This window comes from Salmo trutta, chromosome 25, assembly GCF_901001165.1.
Source record: "Salmo trutta chromosome 25, fSalTru1.1, whole genome shotgun sequence".
In the NCBI taxonomy this organism is placed as follows: Eukaryota; Metazoa; Chordata; class Actinopteri; order Salmoniformes; family Salmonidae; genus Salmo; species Salmo trutta.
This window is the reverse complement of record NC_042981.1, coordinates 24,680,334-24,690,790: the sequence shown is the minus strand read 5'-3', so window position 1 is coordinate 24,690,790 and position 10,457 is coordinate 24,680,334. Positions and strand designations below refer to the sequence as shown.

Sequence of the window (10,457 nt, the reverse complement as noted above, 5' to 3'; positions counted from 1 at the left end):
GGATGAGCGTTTTCCTGTTTGCTTATGGCGGAATACAGCTCCTTGAGTGCGGTCTTAGTGCCAGCATCGGTCTGTGGTGGTATGTAGACAGCTACGAAAAATACAGATGAAAACTCTCTAGATAGATAGCGTGGTCTACAGCTTATCATGAGATACTCTACCTCAGATGAGCAAAACCTCGAGATTTCCTTAGAAATCCTGCACCAGCTGTTGTTTATAAATATACATAGTCCGCCCCCCCTTGTCTTACCAGAGTCCGCTGTTCTATCCTCCCGATACAGCGTATAATCAGCCAGCTGGATGTTGATAATGTTGTCGTTCAGCCACAACTCTGTGAAGCATAAGATATTACAGTTTTTAATGTCCCGTTGGTAGTTTAATCTTCCTCGTAAGTTGTCGATTTCATTTTCCAATGATTGCATGTTAGCTAGTAGAATGGAAGGCGGTGTGGGTTTATTCGATCGCCTATGAGTTCTCAGAATGCAGCCCAGCCTCCGTCCACTTTTTCTCCGCCTGTTCCCGGGAAAGCAGTATGTCCTCCACGTTGGGCTCATCGGACTCGTTAACCTCTCTAGGGTATGTGGGACGAAATCGTCCCACCTACTCAACAGCCAGTGGAATCCCGTGGCGCGATATTCAAATACCTTAGAAATGCTATTACTTCAATTTCTCAAACATATGACTATTTTACACCATTTTAAAGACAAGACTCTCGTTAATCTAACCACACTGTCCGATTTCAAAAAGGCTTTACAACGAAAGCAAAACATTAGATTATGTCAGCAGAGTACCCAGCCAGAAATAATCAGACACCCATTTTTCAAGCTAGCATATAATGTCACAAAAACCCAAACCACAGCTAAATGCAGCACTAACCTTTGATGATCTTCATCAGATGACACTCCTAGGACATTATGTTATAAAATACATGCATGTTTTGTTCAATCAAGTTCATATTTATATCAAAAAACAGCTTTTTACATTAGCATGTGACGTTCAGAACTAGCATACCCACCGCAAACTTCCAGTGAATTTACTAAATTACTCACGATAAACGTTCACAAAAAACATAACAATTATTTTAAGAATTATAGATACAGAACTCCTTTATGCAATCGCGGTGTCCGATTTTAAAATAGCTTTTCGGCAAAAGCACATTTTGCAATATTCTGAGTAGATAGCTCGCCATCACGGGCTAGCTATTTTGACACCCACCAAGTTTGGCACTCACCAAACTCAGATTTACTATAAGAAAAATTGGATTACTTTGCTGTTCTTCGTCAGAATGCACTCCCAGGACTTCTACTTCATCCACAAATGTTGTTTTGGTTCAAAATAATCCATAGTTATGTTCAAATATCCTCTGTTTTGTTCTTGCATTCAAGACACTATCCGAACAGTGACGCGCGGATGCGTATCGTGACAAAAAAATTCTAAATATTCCATTACCGTACTTCGAAGCATGTCAAACGCTGTTTAAAATCAATTTTTATGCGATTTTTCTCATAAAAAAGTGATAATATTCCGACCGGGAGACGTCCTTTCCGTTCAAAGACTCAAAATCTAAAATGGACTCTTCATGTGCACGTGCGCCCCCAGTCTCATTGTTCTCAGATCGACCACTATCCAAATGCGCTACTGTTTTTCAGCCATGGGCTGCAAAGTCATCATTCAACGTTCTGGCGCCTTCTGAGAGCCTATGGGAGCCTTAGGAAGTGTCACGTTACAGCAAAGATCCTTTGTTTTCAATAAAGAGAGTGTAGAAGGCCAAGAAATTGTCAGAGAGGGCACTTCCTGTACAGAATCTTCTCAGGTTTTTGCCTGCCATTTGAGTTTTGTTATACTCACAGACACCATTCAAGCAGTTTTAGAAACTTTAGGGTGTTTTCTATCCAAATCAAACAAGTATATGCATATTCTAGTTTCTGGGCAGTATTAATAACCAGATTAAATCGGGTACGTTGCAAATACTGCCCCCTATCCCCAACAGGTTAAAGGAAGAAAAAGCTTCTGCCAGTTCGTGTTGGGTAATTGCTGTTCTGATGTTCAGAAGTTATTTTCGGTCATAAGAGGCAGTAGCAGCAACATTATGTACAGAATAAGTAAAAAAATAATTTACAAACAATGCAAGAAAACAAACAAAAAAACACATTCGGTTAGGAGTACGTAAAACGTCAGCCATCTTCTCCGGGGTCTTCACAGAGCTGTTGAAGAGGAGTGCGAAAACATTCCACATGCCAATGCGAAGGAGATGTTTCACGCTGCATGAGGCAAACGGTCATCACATCAGATACTGACTGGTTTCCTGATTCACACCCTTACCTTTTTTTAAGGTATCTGTGACCAACATAAGCATATCTGTATTTCCATTCATGTGAAATCCATAGATTAGAGCCAAGTTAATTTATTTCAATTGACTGACTTGTTTTCCTTATGTGAACTGTAAAATCTTTGAAATTGTTGCATGTTGTATATATATTTTTGTTTAGTGTAGATGAATAAAGCTCAAGATACCCCCCTACCTGCAGATGGTTTAGGGGGAGACAGGGAGTGATGAGTGGGGATTGGAGCTGGTCTGTGTAAGGATGTCCAGCCTGTCAAAGGCCAGTGTTGTCCATCATTCTGCTGCTGAACCTTTGGAACAGCTGGGATTCACACCTTCCCCCCCGACAGACAGACACATCATCTTTATAGGTGGATATCTTTAGACTGGAGCTGCTTTTGAAGCGTGTCCAACTCTCCAGCCTATTCTGTCTAGCCAGTAGGCCTAGGAGTCCAGCCTAGCACACAAGGACTGGCGCTATGATGACATGTCTCCTCCCTGATACTATCCTAGAGAGAGCCGGCGCGGCAGAGATGTGTTTGGTTCAAAGACCTAAGAGTCAGACATCAGCAGAAAGTTGACTCTCAAAATACACTGAGTTCGTTGGTTCCACAGGGTGGGAAAACACAGGTCCTTAATTGTTTCAGACATCAAGGAAACTGCTTTAATGCTGGTCATGTTCATGTGTCAGGTAGATCTGGAGTTAGACAGCTGCTGTGATCAAATCAATTATGTCATACCCTGATACCGCAGCAGCTATATACACTGTGTTTGACTTAATAATCATAATACATTGTTCCTTCTTAAAGGCCCACTCCTTAATTTAAATGATAAAAAAATTCAGTAAATATCACAGTGGGCCTAATGTAAAAAAAAGAAAATGCCTGTATGAACCGTATGAGCTTGTTCTGAACCACCTAAAACATGTCATAATGACTGTGAATATACTGTGTCTATATAGATCTTCTTGCCGTGTTCACTTTTTGATTTAGTAGATGTTAATGCTGTCATGGTGTGGGTTTTTCTCCTGCAGGAATTCTCTGACTTTTCTGGGCCATAGAAACAAATGGGCAGATCAGAACACCTTTGATTAAAATACCAACCCAGATAATCAACATGTGGGGGTGGATTCTAATGATTGACTCAGAAAAAAGCAAGATTTGTATCATCCCTTTAGTAAATATCTTCTTCCTTTGATGCTGTCAGTTATGACCTTTTAGCTGCTACCTGTGGTTGTGGGTTTTGATTAAATCCCTTCTCTAACATAGTCCAGCATGTACAGAAATGTACTCTGACAGTAGCAATATGGATTCTACACCTTACTGCAGAGTGAAAGTAATGTGTTGAAAGAGAGGGAGACAGAGCAGTGGGATAAAGAGAGGCACAGCGAGAGAAGCCCAGAGAAATAGACACAAGATAAGCAGCAGAGCAGAGTGCAGTTTGTAAAAGAGCCTCACCATTCTCACGCTTGACTAGCTCTCCCATAATGACAGGCAATATGGGACTTAATCACGCATTAAGCCTTATTGTTGCACCTCCGGCCAACTGATGACACAGAGCTCAGTCAATCCGGTGGTCCTGAGCCAACCCCTCAGGCACTGGCCACTCCGACCGTCGCGCATGCAATTGGCATGATGTAAGGCCATCCCATCTCTGTGAGAGAGAGAGGAGGGTGAGAGAGAGAGGCAGATACAGACAATGAGAAAGAGAGAGAGAGAGAGAGAGAGGTCAGAAAGTCAACACGTTCGTGCGACTGGGTGGCTGTCTGTGCAGCGTTCACTGATCTGGCGCTGACTAAAAGCTTGCTATGTCTGGACTGAAGCAGTTTAGGGCCATCACGCATTGCTGGGCTTTTTAGGAAATGGATACAATATTGTTACCTTAATGCTTACTAAAATGTTAACAGTTAAATGTATAAATGTACTGACAAAACACTGTAAAACATATACGAGTATATCATTTACAAAATGAATGCTCAAACACTTGTATCACTTTGTATCACATCTACATCAGTATTTGTATTATACATTCACATAATAGCTATACTTTACCCCAATATATCTTCTCCCAGTCGCAGTAAAACATTTACATAAAGAAGATCCAGTCCATTTGTAATGAGGGATGAAGAAAGATATTGAGTTATGGCATTCCTCTATTGGTTGGGGCTTGTCTGTAATAATTTAGCCCAGGGCATAATGTGCATGTATGAGTGGCAGGCTGCATTATAAACACTTAGATCATGATTTTATAAAGTTAACAAGTGGCTGGAACGGTCTGCTGAACCAGGACCAGGTGGATTTTTCAAAAACATACTTTTTTATTTAACTTTTCTCACTGTTTACGGTGCTTGAAGTAAACTAGCCAGTTGATCACTTACAGTAGTCAGTGAGAGCTGCATGTTTTCCAATGCAGAAATTCTAAACCCTTGCACTGCTCTCAGACTGGGCTTTGTTAGAGAGAAGTGACTGGCTGCTTCACCAGGTAGATGTTGTGTTGTTTAATACAGATGTTTTTCTAACAGGACGGGGGACTGACTGACATCTCTGACATAGATAATTACATTATTAGGAGGGGGATGCGGGGGGTGCCTTATGTACTGTAATGTTACCTTTCCTCCTGCCTAAAAATGCATACTCACAGGACATACGAATCAACGTCAACTATTCTGATGTAGGACCCTACCCTCTTATTACTGTGCTAAATCACAGTTTTTTTCTCAGCATGAAAAGCCTGGAGCTGCAGGAGGACGGTAAATGCTCATCGTTTTGAGTCCTCCTCCCCAGACTTTGATGTGAAAGGTCTGGCAGAGGCTCCCTTGTTGCATTTCACGGGAGAATATTCAGTGTCAGGAACATCTGGGATTGCACTAAGTAGGGCTTACTTGGCAGGCGGTCATATTGACACCATCCTAACAATGCCTTTCATCTGTGTTTGAACCTGTGGCTTCAACTCAAACCCTCCCTGGGCCATCACGGAAGGAGTTGTGGACCTGCCGCAAGCACAGACCAAGGTGTGGCAGCAGCTCCCTCTGAGATGAGGAGGAATCTCACTGAACCCAGCCTCTTTCCCTTTCCCACTATCCTTGAGAATCAGGCCTACATATTTCTCTTTCTACGTACACGCTATCCAGGTGTAACGCCCTGGCCATAGAGAGGGGTTTTTGTTATTTATTTTGGTTAGGCCAGGGTGTTACATTGGGTGGGCGTTCTATGTTCCTTTTTTTATGTTTTTGTATTTCTTTGTTTTGGGCCGTGTGTGGCTCCCAATCAGGCACAGCTGAAGCTCGTTGTTGCTGATTGGGAGTCACACATAAGGAGCATGTTTTTCCTTTGGGTTTTGTGGGTAATTGTTTCTGTTCAGTGTGTTTCCTGTCAGTACTGTTTGGCTGTCAGTTTTCCTATTTTTTTGTATAGTGTTCTCTTTGTTTGAATTAAATATCAAGATGAACATTAACTCCGCTGCACCTTGGTCTTCTTCTTCCGACGACAGCCCTTACAGAATGACCCACCAAAAACGGACCAAGCAGCGGAGGAAGGAGAGGCACCAGGAGAAGGACTCATGGACTTTGGAGAAAATGGAGAGGATCGTTCAGGATTCCTGGAGATGGGAGGAATTACTGGACGAAGGTGGACCATGGGCTCAAGCTGGGGATTATCGCCACCCGCAATGGGAGATCGAGGCGGCGAGAGCTGAGAGGCGCTGGTATGAGGAAAGGGAGTGCAGCAGACACGAGAGGCAGCCCCCAATTTTTTGGGGGGGGGTGGCACACGGGGAGATTGGCGGAGTCAGGCGGTAGACCTGAGCCAACTCCCCGTGCTTACCGGAAGCAGCGTGGTACTGGTAAGACACCGTGTTATGCTGTGGAGCGCACGGTGTCCCCAGTGCGCATTCAAAGCCCGGTGCGCTACATACCAGCCCCCCGCAAGTGCCATGCGAGTGCAGGCATCGAGCCACGGCAGATGGTGCCAGCTCAGCGCGTCTGGTCTCCAGTGCGCCTCCTCGGTCCAGGTTATCCTGCGCCGGCGTTGCGCACTGTGTCTCCAGAGTGCTGGGAGGGTCCAGTTCGCCCAATGCCTGCTCTCCGCCCGTGCCGGGCCAAAGTGGGCATTCAGCCTGGAGTGTGGGTAAAGAGCGTCCGTACCAGAACTCCAGTACTCCCCCACAACCCGGTTTATCCTGTGCCTCCTCCTCGGACCAGGCCTCCAGTGGGTCTCCCCATCCTGGTCAGTCCTGTGCCTGCTCCACGGACCAGGTCTCCAGTGGGTCTCCCCATCCTGGTCTGTCCTGTGCCACCTCCCAGGACTAGGCCTCCAGTGGGTCTCCCCATCCTGGTCCGTCCTGTGCCACCTCCCAGGACTAGGCCTCCAGTGGGTCTCGCCAGTCCGGAGCCGCCAGAGCTGCCCGCCAGTCTGGAACTGTCCACCAGTCCGGAGCTGCCAGAGCCGCCCGCCAGTCAGGAGCCGCCAGAGCCACCCGCCTATCCGGAGCCGCCAGAGCCACCCGCCTATCCGGAGCCGCCAGAGCCGCCCGCCTGTCCGGAGCCGCCAGAGCCGCCCGCCTGTCCGGAGCCGCCAGAGCCGCCCGCCTTTCCGGAGCCGCCAGAGCCGCCCGCCTGTCCAGAGCAGTCAGAGCCGCCCGCCAGCCCGGTGAGTCCTGTGCCTACGCCTAGGGCCAGGCCTCTTTCATGTCTCCCCAGCCTGGTGAGTCCTGTGCCTCTGCCCAGGGCCAGGTCTCCTTCATGTCTCCCCAGCCTGGTGAATCCTGGGCCAGAGCCGCCAGAGCCGCCCGCCAGACTGGTGAGTCCTGTGCCTGCGCCTAGGGCCAGGCCTCCTTCATATCTCCCCAGCCTGTTGAATCCTGGGTCAGTGCCGCCGGAGCCGCCAGGGACGCCCGCCAGCCGGGCGCAGCCAAGGACGCCCGCCAGTCGGGCGCAACCAGGGTCGCCCGCCAGCCGGGCGCAGCCATCGCCGCCAGCCGGGCGCAGTCATCGCCGCTCGCCAGCAGGGCGCAACCATCGTCGCCCACCAGCCGGGCGCAGTCAGGGTCGCCCACCAGACCTTCGGCGCGGCCAGGTGCGCCACCTAAGAGGGCGACGCCAAGGGTGGAACAGAGGCCACGTCCCGCACCTGAGCCGCCGCCGTAAGAAGGCCCACCCGGACCCTCCCCTTCAGTGTCAGGTTTTGCGGCTGGAGTCCGCACCTTGGGGGGGGGGGTACTGTAACGCCCAGGCCATAGAGAGGGGTTTTTGTTATTTATTTTGGTTAGGCCAGGGTGTTACATTGGGTGGGCGTTCTGTGTTCCTTTTTCTATGTTTTTGATTTCTTTGTTTTGGGCCGTGTGTGGCTCCCAATCAGGCACAGCTGAAGCTCGTTGTTGCTGATTGGGAGTCACACATAAGGAGCATGTTTTTCCTTTGGGTTTTGTGGGTAATTGTTTCTGTTCAGTGTGTTTCCTGTCAGTACTGTTTGGCTGTCGGTTTTCCTGTTTTTTTGTATAGTGTTCTCTTTGTTTGAATTAAATGTCAAGATGAACACTAGGGCTGTCGTCTTCCGACGACAGCCCTTACACCAGGATCCTCCCTCCACTTTGAATTCCTACCATTATCACTCTTCTCAAGGCTAAATCTGGTGATGCCATTGAGAAATCCCTCCAATAAAAATGTAATGATCAGTTCATTAAGCAATAACCAGTCGTTTTGTGGTAATAAGGTGATGTTATTTGAGACTGTGTTTATTAGGATTGACAGTGAGAGGACCTTGTCCAACAGTAGCAGCTCTGTTTCATCATCCCGTGCCTGACTGCCTGAGTCTGGTCTTCCTGTGTGTGACTGTGATCTGTGCCAATGATCTGGGCAAAAATAGGTGTGTAGAGAGGGACTACTACGAGGAGTGTCGTCGGGTAAAGTCATTAAGGCCTGGGTGGGTTCACGTCCGTGTATCTGGGTCATTGTGTTTAAAAGCAGCAACAGCAGGTCAGCAGATGAGAGAATACCTTGGCTACTCTGGTGCTGCATGAGATACACTGGCACTGGGCTAGCACTCACTACGCTACCCTGGGTTAGTCTATTACTGACCCAGTCCCATGTGTTTACCTGATGTGGTCACTACATTACTCTAGATCATTCTATTACAGACCTGGGTTTGCTATTCATAGGGAAGAGGGTGCCATTTCGAGAAGAGGGTGTCATTTTGGACACACTACTGTTCCACTGACTCACCACCACCACTGTGTTTACCTCATGTGGATACCCCTCACTCGTGAGATCCTGGAATGGGCAGTCCATTTTCCACCAGATGCATCTTCCCCCCGAACAGATTATCCAGCAGAGTGACACTGTGAGGAGGTTAGGAGGCGGTTTAAACTTTGAACAGACCAGATAATCCATCACATTTTGGCTACAGCTTTGTGATAATCATTGAACTAACTGACATCAGAACACAATTACAGGCCAGCCATCTGATGCGCTGTTTTTGTGAGAAAGGATATAGCTCAGCTGCAGTCTTCACATTTGAAAAGTCAGATAATCATCACATACACCAGAATTAGAATGACAATTCGAAATTATCAAATGCAATGTGATTAGTTGCATACATATATTTAGCAGATGTTATTGCAGGTGTAGCGAAATACTTGTGTTCCTAGATCCAACTGTGCAATAATATCTAACAATACACACTAATCTAAAAGTAAAATAATGGAAACAAGAAATATAGAAATATTAGGACAAGCAATGTCGGAGTCTGGAGTATAGATCTATATATACAATACATGTGATGTGACGTATAGCCATTTCGGACAGCATGTGAATAGAATTTATAGTATATCCGAAGAATACGTAGGATAGAATAGTATACTGTATGTTCAGCAATAGTTGAATAAATAAATATGAATTATTATGAAATGGGTAAAATAGTATGTAAACATTATTGAAGTGACCAGTGTTCCATTATTAAAGTGACCAGTGTTCCATGTCAATGTACATAGGGCAGCAGCCTCTAAGGTACAGGGATGAGTAACCAAGTGGTAGCCGGCTAGAGACAGTGACTATGTTCAGGGCAGGGTACTGGGTGGAGGCCGGCTAGTGATGGCTATTTAACAGTCTGATGGCCTTGAGATCGAAGCTGTTTTTAAGTCTCTCGGTCCAAGATTTGATGCACCTGTACTTACCTCGCCTTCTGGATGATAGCGGTGTGAACAGGCCCATGGCTCGGGTGGCTGAGGTCTTTGATGATCTTCATGGCCTTCCTGTGACACCGGGTGCTGTAGATGTCCTGAAGCGCAGGCAGTGTACTCCCAGTGATGCGTCCCAACAGGATGCTCTCAATGGTGCTTCTGTAAAACTTTGAGGGTTTTAGTGGCCAAACAGAATTTCTTCAGCCTCCTGAGGTTAAAGAGGTGCTGTTGTGCCTTCTTTACCACACTGTCTGCGAGGGTGGACCATTTCAGATTGTCAGTGATGTATACGCAGTGAAACTTGAAACTTTTCACCTTCTCCACTGTGCCCCGTCGATGTGGATAGGGTCGTGCTCCCTTTTCTGCCACCTGAAATCCACGATCAACTCTTTCATTTAGTTGACGTTTGCTGATAGGTCATTTTCCTGGCACCACTTTGCGTTAAATGCAAATTTCTCTGTCAGTTCACATATTCTTCTCTCACACACCCGGCTCATAGTAAATCAAATAAAATTGTACTTGTCACACGCACCGAACACAACAGGTGTAGACCTTACAGTGAAATGCTTACTTACAAGCCCTTAACCTCTGTCACATAAGTTGTCATGGAGAGAAGACCAAGGCGCAGCGGAGTTGTGGATACTCATATTTTAATTACCAAAAAAAGGAGTAAAGCATCCACTTGACAAAACAATAAATTATACACACGACATGAAACAGTTTTGCAGGCTCACAAACGCAGTGCAAAAACAACTACCCACAAAACCAAGTGACAAACATAATCCTACATATATGACTCCCAATCAGGAACAACGATCCCCAGCTGTTCCTGATCAGGAGTCACAAGACCAACACAGAACATTCACACACACACAAGACTGCCACGTCCTGACCCCAAAACTACTACAACAGCTCCATCTGCTGGTCAGGACGTGACAACCTCTCTGGGAAATGTGGGACG

General features: G+C 46.5%; 1 long non-coding RNA gene across 1 annotated transcript; it reads right to left on the bottom strand.

Moving 5' to 3' along the window:
- Positions 1-245: 245 nt before the first annotated feature.
- LOC115162722 (uncharacterized) lies at positions 246-4,421 on the bottom strand. Its single transcript, XR_003869625.1, has 3 exons — positions 4,375-4,421; positions 3,781-3,976; positions 246-331 (listed from the first exon to the last, which is right to left on the bottom strand). It is a non-coding gene; the product is annotated as an uncharacterized LOC115162722 (long non-coding RNA).
- Positions 4,422-10,457: the final 6,036 nt, after the last annotated feature.